This window comes from Lactuca virosa, chromosome 4 (genome assembly GCF_052849685.1).
Source record: "Lactuca virosa cultivar CGN04683 chromosome 4, Lactuca_virosa_CGN04683_v6, whole genome shotgun sequence".
Taxonomy (NCBI): Eukaryota; Viridiplantae; Streptophyta; class Magnoliopsida; order Asterales; family Asteraceae; genus Lactuca; species Lactuca virosa.
In genome coordinates, this window is record NC_136429.1 from 531,785,150 (window position 1) to 531,799,732 (window position 14,583).

Sequence of the window (14,583 nt, forward strand, 5' to 3'; positions counted from 1 at the left end):
CTACTGGATTCGGCACTGCTGGATTTGCAAGCTGCATTGATTAGGTATCTGCTCAGCCCTCCTCAACATTTGTTGTACCAACTCTCCTCTACCTTGCTGTCCTTGCCCTCCACGTCGTCCACCTTGTTGTTGTTGTTGCTGCTGCTTTTGTGCTTCTTCAAAAGCCTCATTGATCGCCTCACACTGGCACTCCTCCTCCACGTTCCGGAGCTGCTGGCAGCATAGTTGAAGGTGTGGTTCCTGTTGCTTCGGCCTTACCACTGGCATGCTGATCAGATCATCCTCGAAAGACGATCCCTCGGTGATGTGCATCTGGCAGTGGCTCACCTGCTGCCCCTGAATTCGGCGACGACATTGCCCTTGTGACTGCGATTGTGAGCGACTTGGCACGTCCTCCATTATCGTGGTAATGGTGGTTGTTGTGTAGGTGGAGACCTCAGCGAATGCTACGATCGCCGTGAAGGCGAGTGCAAGGATCACAAGTTTTGCCATTGTATTTGTGGTATCTTTTATCTTTTTTCTACTGGTTGTGATGATCGATAAGGAGTAGGAGGTTGCTCTATATATAGTGAATCGGTAGGTTTGCATGGCATGCAAGTGGAGAAAAGGGTTACATAGGTGGTGAGGGACTGAGTTTCATGGTTATACACGTATAAAATCACTGCCTTCTAATGACACGTTGATGAAAGAATGCTACAAGTGGAATTTGCATCTTTTTTTTATAAGTGTTACAGGCTCTTTCTTTCTTTTTTATATAATTAAGTCTTATGTACATAAAATATTGGATGGATATGGCATTACCCCATGAAAATGATTCATACAAATTGTATGTTTCTTTATTTACCACTTTTATTACTTTTTTACGTGACTTATATTATTAAATTCGATTGTTCGTACGCAACGCAAATATAAGTAAAAATATTATATATTATTATTAAAAAAATATATTATTGTTACTAATTTTGAGTTAATAATCTAATACTAACTTTAATAATAACTTGTTATAAAACATTTTGATTATTTTAAATAAAAGATAACATAAAGAAATATTAAAATTACATCTTTTTAATAGCCGCTATCCGTAGGTTGTACATGAAAATAAAAATAAACTTATTTCTTAATTTATATTTATTGGCTAATCAATTTATATATTTTATGATATGACATTTTAATAGAATATATCCATAGGTTGCAAGTGAAATTGAAACATCCTAAAAATACGATCCAAAAATTTCGTTTTAAATTCATTTAAGAAAACCATAATTCATATAACCTCACAATAAAGATCATAATTCATGTATCTCAAATAATCATAACAAAATATTGTATAAAAATCATTTATCAAATTATCAGAGTAAATCATCCCAGGCTAAAAGTTGTGGTGTGTGTCGTGCAGTCATCCCGAGCTCTTCCCTTGGCTAGTGGAAGTACCTGAAACCAAAACTAAAAACTGTAAGCACGAAGCTTAGTGAGTCTCCCCAAGCTACCACATACCATACGCATAAGCACATATCAACATACGTTGGGCCTAGCCCACTACCTCGGGCTCCGCACGGAATCGGACAAATCCGGCCTCATACCCTACCTGACATTAGGCCCCGCCTGGCATCAAGCCCCGCTCAGTATACATATATATTTCTACTAGGCCCCGCCTGTCTCTGGGCCCCGCCCGCTATACACATACAAATAATAACATATAATCATGCTAATGTTGGATTAGTGTCTAAGTCCATAACTATAATTGGTATGTACTTGACCCGATTGGCATGGTCCATTTGGGTTGCATGGCATCGGAACAATTTGGATAGACTTTTGTGAGAAAAGGATAATTATGATTAATATATTATAAGTTCTAATATATTAATATGAAATCATATTATTTAATTAGTATTGATCAAGAATTAATTTGGAATTAATTTTGTGATCAAAAGGAGACTAATTAAACATATGGGGATAGATTGTGTAAATCATTCATTCTTATATATGTGGGCTTATGATCCATAGTTCTTCATGTTGGGCTAAACCCATGGAGTAACCCATGGATACTCCATGGAGGTTTGAACCCATGGAGCATGAAGAATATGGAAAGACATGAGTTACATGGTGTAACCCTAATAAACACCATATATAAGGACCCCATGGCTCAAGAAATTGGAAGAGTATGTGTACACATGAGGGCTAGCTGATTTGAGCATAGGAACCTTTTCTCTCAAGTTATTCCAAGATGTTGGTGACGTTGTGTGAACCATTTGAGGTGTCACATTTGAGGCACTAGGCTCTTAAGCTCCATGGAATCAAGCTACAACAAAGAGGTATGTAATTCTACCATAATTTATATTATATGTACTTCATATTATGCTAGTTAGAACAATACCTTCGAAAATTGATATTTGCATGTATAATAGAGAAAACATAGATCCAAGGTATTTAGGGTTGCATGTACACCTTAGGAGTGTTAGAATGCTCAAACCCCTTCAGTGGTATCAGAGTCTAGGCTTTTTTCAATTATACTTGATGCAAATTGCTGAAAAAATGCTAAAAAAATCGATTTTCTGCTGTTTTGGATAGTGGACTCGCCGAGTCCATGAAGAAATCATCCTACGCGTCGAGTAGATTCATACACTCGACGAGTAGTACCCCCAGACAGCATATTTTCGAGGTTTTTGGTTGAAATTGGACTAGGAACATTACCCTAAGCTGTTTTTGGACTTGTAAACCTGTTTTTGATGTGGTAATGTTCATGCTAATCCAATTTCATAGATAATTGTCAATAGATTCATGCTTTGTATTAGTTTAATGGTTAGGCTAATTACATGAAAAGTGTTTGATTTGAATTATCTTGTTCTTATGAGTTGATTTAGATTAATAGAAAAGTTATGTGATAATATGTTTTCAATCCAAGTTAATCTAAAAGTTGTTCATAATATGTGTTTTTGTAACTTGTCCTCAAGTTCTATGAAAAGTCACATTTATGATTATTGAAACTCATAAGATTTCCATAAGTTATGAAAAATGGAGATAAATGATTTAAATTCTTCCATAACTTGTCCTCAAGTTATGGAACTTGAAGAGTTTTTTCATTAAAACTACTTTAAACACATAATTTATGAAAATCCAAACGTTTTTGAATAGTTCAAAACTTGCCCTCCACTTTTGGAATTTGTAAAGTCTCACACACACTTTAATTCCAAACCCTAGAGTTTTAAAAGTTAAAATTCAACCCTTATACTTTATAGTATTATAAGTTAATAATATATAGATATATATATATATATATATATATATATATATATATATATATATATATATATATATATATATATATATATATCAGATCAAGTCAGTCTTACCGTTAGTAGGCCTCATTCACGAAGCCGGTCTATAAGGGGGTATAAGGTTACTGCCTATAAAATGGCAGTTTAATGAGTGTCCACTCTCACCCACCGCTTCCTTGACTGGTGGAGGGTCGTTAGCCGAACGGGTAGGACAAGGACTAGAATTCTCCCTTCATTAAAAGTATTAATGATAAATACTAAGTAACTAAACTATTATGAATTCCCAATCTTAGTTACTTAGGAAAATGTGAATTTGGTGCTAACCCATGAAATTACACTTTGCACTTTGCTTAAGTCGGTTAGTGGAGCGAGTGTGGTTAACCAGCACACTAGCTTGATTTAACAAGGTAGGTAAAGGGTAACTTAATGTTTATCATAGTATCGGTGGAACACGTGTGGTTAACCGGCACATCGATTGAGGGGTAAATATTAAGGGTACCAAGTATATTTTCGTGGTTATTCACACCTTGTTTTGTGATCCTCGGCATCCCTGTCACAAAACTTGAGAGGGCACAATCGAGATTGAAACATGCCATTGAAAAGTTCAATGAATCTCAAAAGATCTAGGAATTTTAAATCCAATTGAAACCTAATAAATTATTTCATTTTTCATGGTGGAAATTGGTGAATCGTCATTCGCCTACCTTCAAATATTTTATAGCTTGGATTACGGCATCCCTCTTCCAAGTTATAAAATATTGTGTTGGGTCCTAACCTTAATATTTCATATTGGGTGTTATATTAAGAACTTAAATCAACTAACTTGAATTTCTCCCATTGTAGATGTCTGGTTTACACAACTATGATCTTCCCAAATCTCTTAGAACAAGCTTTCCTAATGAAGATGATGTCCCGGAAATCATACTTCACTTTCTCCACCTCCTCCAAATATTCTCCCTAACCCACAAGTTTAAGGTCACTCAAGCCCTATTGGCAAGCAAGGTCTATGTGTGCTCACATCTTGGAGATGGAGTCACATATTGACAAGTCGGGAGAGTTGGGTGTCAAAGTCTTGAGGAAGTTGGATGTTGACTAATCACTTCCTAAGTCACATAGTGAGTTCTTTAAGGACTACTATGTAACAGACTATGACATGACCCTTCATGATCTTATCTATTTACTTGGTGCTGCTGAATCAGCAATGATTTGGAGCACTGGTAAAGCAAATTTGATTAGAAGATCAACTTCCCAAACTACCATGGACATTGACAATGGTAACATTGGGTATCTAGAAAGCTTTTTCTTCCCAATGGAAAGGGATCGGCCATAGTCAACTCGGTTGACCAAATGGTAAATAGAAAGGCTAAGTCTGAGATAGTCATGTGTACCATTCCCAAATGGTCCATATGTTTCTATTGCCAAAGGAAGGGGCATTGGTTGCGAAGCTGCCCTAACTACCTGAAAGATATGAGAGAAGGTCAAGTCAAAAAGTTTGACTCTGCTTCAGGTAACTCCACTATCTAACTCTCTTAAGTTCCTATTTGAAGATTCTTAATATATTTTGATGTATGGCAGGATCAAGTAAAGGGAAGGAAGCTTAAAAGAAGAGTATGTTGAATCTGATCGCGAAGATAGATTTCAATCACATGGTTCGAAGATCGGATTCTTGAGCTACTACTTAGGAGTTATGATAGATTGCTAGAAAATATGTAATAACATAGTTTCCATTTAAAGTTGCATTGTAAGGAAAGTTTTTCCGCATTTTATAAATAAATAAATTTTTTTTATTTTATATCTCCTTGCAATGGCATTTATGGAAAATTGATGTTCGTATGTTTGTAGAAATAATGGAAATATGAATTTGATTCTTTCATTTGTGGTAGTGTCTAAATTTACCAAATAAGGAAAGATTCTCATCACCCAAGTTTTCAATTGGACCGAATCTTGGAATCATGCAAGTTGTATAGTATGATGAATGAGAATTTTCATATTTGGGAAAATAAGACTAATTCCTTGTTCACATGTTTATGTGAGTCAAGTGAAGGACAAAGGGATCGGGTACACTTGGTTGTGCGCTGGTCAGGTCCACCACAAAAGATCGATAAGACTATTCGTCATGATTTACTAAAGTTTAGTAAATATGGTTATACTTACAAGTTTAAGTATAATTCTGAAACATTGGAAAAGTTTCGATGTATGGCAGAACGAATGAGAAGAATCAAATTAGGCAAAAAGATAAAAGTTTCTCAAATCTGAAAAGATGGGAGAGTATTTTAGTATCATGTTTTGTGATCATCTTGATGATTAAGAAACCATTTCACAATTGGTCCTATAAGGACATCTTAGTGCATTCCCAATGACTAAGAAGAGGAATCAAGAATTGTTGAAATGGTAAAATCAAGAAGATGAGTCATACTTCGTTCCAAAAACAACTCTTAGAGTCATACTCCAAGATTGTAACTTGAGTGACATATCTTAAAGAAAGGTCTATAACACTTGTCAAATGTAAGAGTAAAATGTGTCCTATTCTTGTACATTTGAAATTGGTAAGTTGTGATGTTTTGGATAAAACAAAGACCAACTAAGGCCAATTGTGTGAAGTGTTTGTCTTGGTAAAGAATCTGCACTATCTCTTGAATATTTGGCAAGAGAGTCTTATATGTCAAGAGGACAGTGGGAGTCTTAAAGATCTTGAAAAAATTTCAAGATCTAATCAATAATAAAAACCTGTAGTTTATCACTAGCACACACATGAGGTTTATAACCTATCGTGTTGACATATTTCTATTTCTATGCCCATTCCAGTTAAAGTTGGCTTTGCATATGAGTTCTGAGAGTTCTCAATTGGTTGCATAACAACTTGGAAGCACTGGCAGGCCCTTGTGCTGCCAGGTGGCAAGAAGTTAAGACTGCACAAGTTCAATCCATATGAGTTTGGATTTGTCACTAACCTTGTCTTGTGATTATGGTTTTGATAAATTCACATGGATAGGAACACACACACCATAAAATCTAAGTGTCAAAAGGTTTCTCTCCGATTCATGAAAATGATGGTGAGGAAACGCTTTCACTAAGTAGATTTTAGGTAGATAGCAAGTGTGATATTTGCATTCTCAAAGTCGTTAGTGGAGCGTGTGTGGTTAACCGGTACACTAACATGGACTTGTGAGGAATGGCAAAGGTCTATACAATTGAGACTATGATTACGGCATCCCTTTTCATAGTTCTGAAATTGTTTAGACACACATGTGTGCTATCTAAGGAAAGGTGCATGATTTTGATAAAGTTTTTATCAAAGCATCTTGTATCAGAAGTCTGAACTTTGGTAAGAAAGTCAATAAAGTATTGATTTCTAGAAGTCCAGCTGATTTCTGAGTACATGTCAATGCTAGTGGGAGCATAAGTGTTATGCTGATAATTCTCATGTTAGTGGGAGCATGATAATTATAATAAGTGTTGCAAGTTAGCAATGTTAATTATAGAAAACAAAAGTTTCAATTAGGAAAAAGTTGTTTTGCTATAATTAAGGGAGAGGAAATTATACTTCATTTCAATTCTAAAAGCTTAGATTGAGGTTTTAATCATCTTTAGTCAAGGATATATATATATATATATATATATATATATATATATATATATATATATATATATATATATATATATATATATATATATATATATATATATATATATATATATATGAATTTTATATTGGAATGGCTCAACATAAGGAAATTCTATATATGGGTCCATTATTTGCGTTCTAAAATTCGATTATGATTACGGCATCTCTTTTCATAATCTAAATTATGAGAACTTGGCAAATAAAAAATAGAAATATTATAGCAAAAAGACTGGTCTAGTATCATGTATTTATGTTAGACATCATGAATCGTGTCCCATATGCTTCAGATATAGGGTCGATTGCATGTGCTATAATATTCATATGTTCTAAATTTTTCCAAATGCCTAGAGCATTAAGAGGGAAAAAGTACTAGAACTGGATATGACTAATTTGATTAAGCAATTGTCGAGGACAATCTAAGGTTTACCAAAGATTGGTTGCTCAGGGACAGTTGGAAGTATAGTGTTAATTTTGGAAGGACCATATTGACATATTCTGAAAAGAGGAAACTCTTGTTCAGGAGTGATAGTCAAAATGGGAATATGGAGTTGTCTCCATAGGTGGAAGTTATTCAATCTGTGTAAGATTAGAAAACTTAATGCAAGAACGATGTTCAAAGTAATGTACTTTGAATCTGAGACTTCATTTCCATGCAGTTGATCTCCATTGGAATACTCTGTAATGTCTGTTGACAAGTCTTTGTGACTTTGTGCATAATCATTTCAGAGGATTAGTGCATATAAGTTTAGAATCTAACAGATTTAGGTAAATAGCAGGAATTTGGAATTCTTGCATTTGCTGTAAGGATTTGGGATTGTGAAATGAGAATCATTGGAATTATGTTCAATCGATCTATTTCACAAAGTAAAGATCATAGACAAACATAGTGTGCATACTTGGTGTATGGCATGACTAGTGTTTAGAAAACATAGTGTACATGCTTGGAGCATGGGACAATTATTGTTTAATTCAAGTATAAAGTTGATAGTTTGAAACAGTATGCAATGAATAATGTGTAATCAATATGGAGATAAATAAAAGGTGTTCTATTTATATTCATAAGTTCTGAGACCATATTGGATTCGATTATTCTTGTGTTTCACTTTGCATGTTTTGACTTCCAGAATAACTAGGTCGTTCTTCCTGAATGACTAAGTTATTCAAACCATCCACAGTCGGTCATATGTTGGAAGTAGATATGAATCAAGACTGTCATGAAGCTGGTTTGTAGATGTCCAAGGTAGTGGACATAGCAAGAGTTGCTGCAACATTCATGAGTGCTCATAAGTTATGAGTATTGGATTAAACCCACGCTCATTTGACTCACTTCATGGATTTTATCACGAGTGATCATGAGACGATAATATCTTATATTCTTCAAACATAGAGATATGAGTTGTTGCATATGAGTTGGTTATACATTGATTGTATGAAAACGCATTGGTAACTCGATGTTATAAAATGTGCCTTTGTGTATGATTCAACAAGTAGTAGAACAAGCATATGAGTCGAAGTTTATCCATTCCTTTTACCCTTAAAGGGATAAAAGCGATATATGTGAGCCCCTCGATGATTTAATGATGATACCCCGAAGTGCTTGGCCAAGCCAGGACTGATTTGATTTGTTCAATTAGTCGGTCGTCATAAATCGGAAATCGGTAAACAACAAATGGACAGAGAGAATGATTATAATCCATGTCTCAGTCCATATGATATCTAGAATGGAGGAATATATGATCCCTTATCTAATGGACGCGTCATTGATTTGTTTAGAGTTCGACAGCAGCTTTTAAGAGCTACGATTGCTAGTCGGGTTTTGAAGTCATACGCAATAATAGTTTTAGACTTATCCAAGTGGGAAACTGTTGGATTAGTGTCTAAGTCCATAACTATAATTGGTATGTATTTGACCCGATTGGCATGGTCCATTTGGGTTGCATGGCATCGGAACAATTTGGATAGACTTTTGTGAGAAAACGATAATTATGATTTGTTAATATATTATAAGTTCTAATATATTAATATGAAATCATATTATTTAATTAGTATTGATCAAGAATTAATTTGGAATTAATTTTGTGATCAAAAGGAGACTAATTAAACATATGGGGATAGATTGTGTAAATCATTCATTCTTATATATGTGGGCTTATGATCCATAGTTCTTCATGTTGGGCTAAACCCATGGAGTAACCCATGGATACTCCATGGAGGTTTGAACCCATGGAGCATGAAGAATATGGAAAGACATGAGTTACATGGTGTAACCCTAATAGCCACCATATATAAGGACCCCATGGCTCAAGAAATTGGAAGAGTATGTGTACACATGAGGGCTAGCTGATTTGAGCATAGGAACCTTTTCTCTCAAGTTATTCCAAGATGTTGGTGATGTTGTGTGAACCATTTGAGGTGTCACATTTGAGGCACTAGGCTCTTAAGCTCCATGGAATCAAGCTACAACAAAGAGGTATGTAATTCTACCAGAATTTATATTATATGTACTTCATATTATGCTAGTTAGAACAATACCTTGGAAAATTGATATTTGCATGTATAATAGAGAAAACATAGATCCAAGGTATTTAGGGTTGCATGTACACCTTAGGAGTGTTAGAATGCTCAAAACCCTTCATCTAGTACATAACAGTCAAACACAACACTATAACTGCTAGTCCTAAGGCCGCGCCTATCTTGGGCCCCGCCCCTACTCTACTAATAATGAGATATGGAACCCCGTCCATACTCAGCTAGTGATGAGATAGAGGACCCCGACCACACTCGCCTCCCTACCAGGCACATATAAGTATCACAAAAACAACAAGTATAACTAATCATGCATTCCTTCCTCGGGTACCACCCGACATCGAACCGTAGTTCGAAAACATACATATAAACTTTCCCCGGGCCTCTCCCGTCATCAGATCAGAATCCGGAAACGTATAAGCTTCATCGGGCTATCCCCGACATCGGATCTAATCTGGCATACTCTAACATACATAAACGGGCCAGCATTGGTGCCTTCGACCCATTCCTACTGGAGAAAACTCACCTCACAAGTTGACTGCAGAATCTCACGAATAAACCTCTCGCTGTTAGCTGGCAGATCCCCAAACTGCTGATCTCTCGACTCCCCGAGCTATCATTACCAACATAATACTTAGTCAAGAACTGATAATCCTTCTTGGGGTAAAATGACCATTTTACCCCTGGTCCAAGTCAAAGTCAACGCTTGGTCAAAGTCAAAGTCAACACCCCGAGTTGACTCAACTCGCCGAGTTGCTCCATCAACTTGCCGAGTTCTATAAACCAGAATCCTGAAATTGCGATCCAACTCGTCGAGTCACTCCCCTAACTCGCCGAGTTCCCTGGCTACTCATAGTTGTGATTTGGCGAATCAAATCGTCGAGTCATCCTCAAACTCGTCGATTTCTACCATAAACAAAAACGGGACATCACGACTCAACTCTTCGAGTCCCTCTCTGGACTCGACGAGTCTCTCTGTCTGATTAGGCTATTTTAAAGGGTTAAGCCCCTATTCTTCATATCCAAGCTTTATGCTTCAACTACATACTGTAAATGCTCCTTTAAGGGTAAAGTTTCCAACTTTACCCACTAATAGTCCTTCTTAATGGGTTTATCTAAAATCCTAGTTCTTTAAGACATAGCTCCATGTCCAAAAACCATAATACTCCACACCAAAGCATGCAAACTGAGATCTAGGCCGTGGACACCCAATGAATGCGTAAAGTCCCAGGATTTCCCTCCATGCATGGCCTTTTGGGGCTTAAAAGGCCATAACAACATCTTAAAGCTTGCATGGGGCTTCCATGGTCATAAAGTTTGTACCTTTATGCCATGAAACCCCTTCTAAACCTTAGATCTGAAAGGTAAGTCACTTGGGACGTCTATTCCCCAAGGACTAAGCTTCTTGGACTAAAACCCTCATAAAGTGAAATAAGGAGATCTAAAAGACTACTAGATAAGTTAGAGGCATGATTACCAGAAAAGGATGAGGATGGGATGTTGCTTCTGGATCTACAATCTTCTCTTTGAACCCTCTAGCTTCTTCTTCTTCTACAAGCTTCAAATCACACAAGGTTCACTCACAAATGGCTCACAAGCATTAGGGTTTCGTGGATTAGGGTTTGGACGTTGGAGGCTGGAAATGAGGCCATAAGGTGGGGATTAAGATGCTTAAATAGGGTGCAAAACCCCGAATCTAGGGTTTCCCAAACCCAGACCAACTCGTCGAGTTGGTCCTCCCCAACTCGTCGAGTTGGTTTCTCAACCCGCGTCCCAAAAGCTTATTTCTACTCGTCGAGTTGTCCCCCTAGTACTCAATGAGTAGACCTTCAATTTGCATAATATCTTTCCTTAATTAGCCTTCTGGTTTCTGGGTGTTACACCCATCCTTCCAAACCCTAGTAGAGCTGAAATCTTGTGCCTCCTCCTCCTCTTTCCCCTCATCCACTTGCATAGAGTGTTTGTAAGCCATTTGAGGTGTCACATTTAAGGCACTTTCTCTTAAGAGTTCAAGATCTTCAAGGATTCTTTGTTATTACTATATAACAAATCAAGGTATGTATCTAAACCCTAGTTTGTGTTGATTTCAAAAATAATACATGCCTCTTAGGGTTTCTAGATTTGTGTTTATTGCTTATATGTCTAATAGAGAAAACATAGATCCTTCAATTAGGGTTGCATGCATACATAGGATTGTTTGCTATGTATAAAACCCATCAGTGGTATCAGATCGTATGGTTTTTTGATTGAACTTGACAAAATTAGGGTTTATGGCATTTAAATCCTAGGGCTTGGATTTTTCGTAAATTAGGGTTTCATAACCCTAGTTTCGAAAATTGTAAAGGGTTTTTGAACTCGTTCCTTTGGCCTCCTTAAAGTCGAAATCTAGGGTTTCCTAACCCTAGGGTTTTCGAAAATAAGGCAAGGTTGAAAGCCTTGCCTTTCCCCCAAGTCATGGATTTCAAATTAGGGTTTTGGATAGGGTAGTTGTATTTGGTAATTATCTTTTAATTGTTTACTAGATAATTATAAAATCTTGTATTTATCCTTCCTTATTTTCGAAATCTAGGGGGTAAAGAATTAGGTTAAATTAATTTAATTAATTTAATGGATAATCCTTAATTGATTTAATAATTTAAATTAATTGTTTAATTTTGGATAATTATTAAATCAAGGTTTTTAATATTTAAAATTTTAAATTAAAAGGTATTAATTTTTCGAAAATTTAAAATTATATTAAAAACCCTAATATTTTAAATGTTTAAAATACACATTTATATTATATAAAATTAAAAGTCTAATATTATATATGTATAAGACAAGTCAGTCGAACTGCTAGTACGCCTCATTCACGAAGTCGATCTATAAGGGGGGGGGGGTATAAAGAAACTACCTATAAAATGGCAGTTGAATGGGTGTCCACTCTCACCCACGAATTCCTTGATTGGTTGAGGGTCGTTAGCCGAACTGGTTTGATAGGACACTTAATTCTCATTAATAAATATAATGGAATAAATACTTAATTCTCTTAATAATTACAACCGAACGGGTTTGATAGGAGACTTAATTATCTTACTAGTTGGGCCTGAGTTGGGATGGCTCAAGGCCTGACCTAACTCTCCTTTGACCTAATTGTCCCCTATAAATAGAATGTTTCCTCCTCCATGAAGAGTCAGCTTCTAAACATCTTCTCTAATCTAGAGCTTCTTAGCCCTACATATCAGCATCCACTAGGCTCAGGCATCTCCCACCTTGGGAGATCAACCTCCAGGGCCAAACACACACCCAACACACCAAGATGCTTCTCTCCTGTTAGGAAGAACCATCTCATATCTATCAACTGATCTAACTTGATCGTCGGAGCTTGCTCCCGGGGCATAGTCCCTGGGGCAAGTCTAAAAACTTTTCTATGATGGTGGCTTAGGTATCTCGTCGGGAACTTGCTAACAGCACCACTTCCAGATCTCCAGTCCAGATCCAAGACGAAAGAACCCGGCGGCCTGAGCTCGTATCGCAACAGTTGTGTATCCTAGTTTAGGATATTTTTATGATGTAGTGATCTATTAAGATTTGCATGATTATCTGTTTGATGTTATATGTTTTATATGATGCATATATCCACATAGTGCGGCTGGGTTGAGGCAATAATGCTCTGTGAAAAAGCCAACAAACCTGAGAGCAAACCAAACATAAGCTATGGGCTAGAGAGGGGAAAGCCAAACTTATGGTGTATACTCTGGAGCAATCCATACATGAGTTTTGGGCCAGAAAGGCAAGTTAGAATCATGTTGTGGGCTCAGGAGTAATCTAGCCTGATGGTTGTAGACCCAATATGCATGTTTGTTATATGTTTGTGTGGTGGTATTTTGGGGGAACTCACTAAGCTTTGGCTTACAGTTAAAGTGTTATGTTTCAGGTACTTCTAATGATCGGGGCAAGGCGAATGCATGATCATACACAAAATTCGGTGTTATGTTTTAGAGATTTTGTGATACTTTGATTTTGGGATATTTGTATTTGATACTTGGTTTTGACTTGGGTTTTGAGTGGAAACAATGATTTTACCTTAATATAAAAATGAAAATTTTTATCGTGATTTTTGTATATTACAAGTGGGTATCATAGCTCTGGTTTGAGCGAATTCGATAAGCATTCGTGTGAATCCAGACTCAAACTATGAATCTGTAATATTTTTCAAATTGGTTCCAAAAAAGATGAATTCAAAATTATTTTGAAAATTGTTTTCAAGGGTAACCAAGGAAGGATGAGATGTGTACTATCAGCCAAAGTAAGAAAGTATACATAAGATACCCATACTATTATTTGTTTGTCATGATTATGATAGAAATGCATGCTAGTTATAGGCTAGGGATCATCAGGAATTGCATGATAGAATAACCAAATGTGTGATGCCTGATAGCCTAGGATAATCCCTCGTATGCTAGATGGAATTGACATCGTTATTGTAGTTACTTAGTGTGTGCATCATAGTTTTACATAACTAAGATTTTATAGCCTGAGAATGTTTGATTTAGCCTTATTTCCTGTTCCTTGTCTGGTTGTGGGCTTAGGGTAGAATCAAGTATTCGTCTGTCTATGGAATCCAGCGTTATGTATGATTAGCATGCACGAGCAGCTACAGAGTTGGTAGAAGTTTCATGAGTGAGTATGGTTGAAGTAGGCCATCTTGAGGAGTGATTAACCACTTTTGAGAGAGAGAGAGAGTATGGGATGTATGCTTATCCTAGTTGTTGGGTTTGTTTTCGGGTAGTTTGTGTTGATCCATTGAGACAAATACGGGTAGGTGTGGAAGGTAGTATGGGCACGTACTACTGCAAGCACAAGACCCATATACGTAGCAAGGAAGTCACAAACCTCGAGGGTTTAGACTGTTCGTGATGGTTGTAATAGTATGAATTATGGCATTTTAGATATATATATATATATATATATATATATATATATATATATATATATATATATATATTGGTTCATTTTCAGTATGGTGTTCACAAGGGGTTCAGGATCTGGAGCTGGTGGCCAGGATAGGCCAGGATTGTCAAATGATGACATTCGTGAGTTGATCACCACTGAGGTCGCCATTGTTGTCCGGGGTGCCATCCCTGAGGTCGTCGGGTCTATCAAGACCATGATGAT

The 14,583-nt window shown here is 36.5% G+C and overlaps 1 pseudogene; it reads right to left on the reverse strand.

Moving 5' to 3' along the window:
- On the reverse strand, positions 1-492 carry LOC145107187 (2S seed storage protein pseudogene; annotated as a pseudogene).
- Positions 493-14,583: the final 14,091 nt, after the last annotated feature.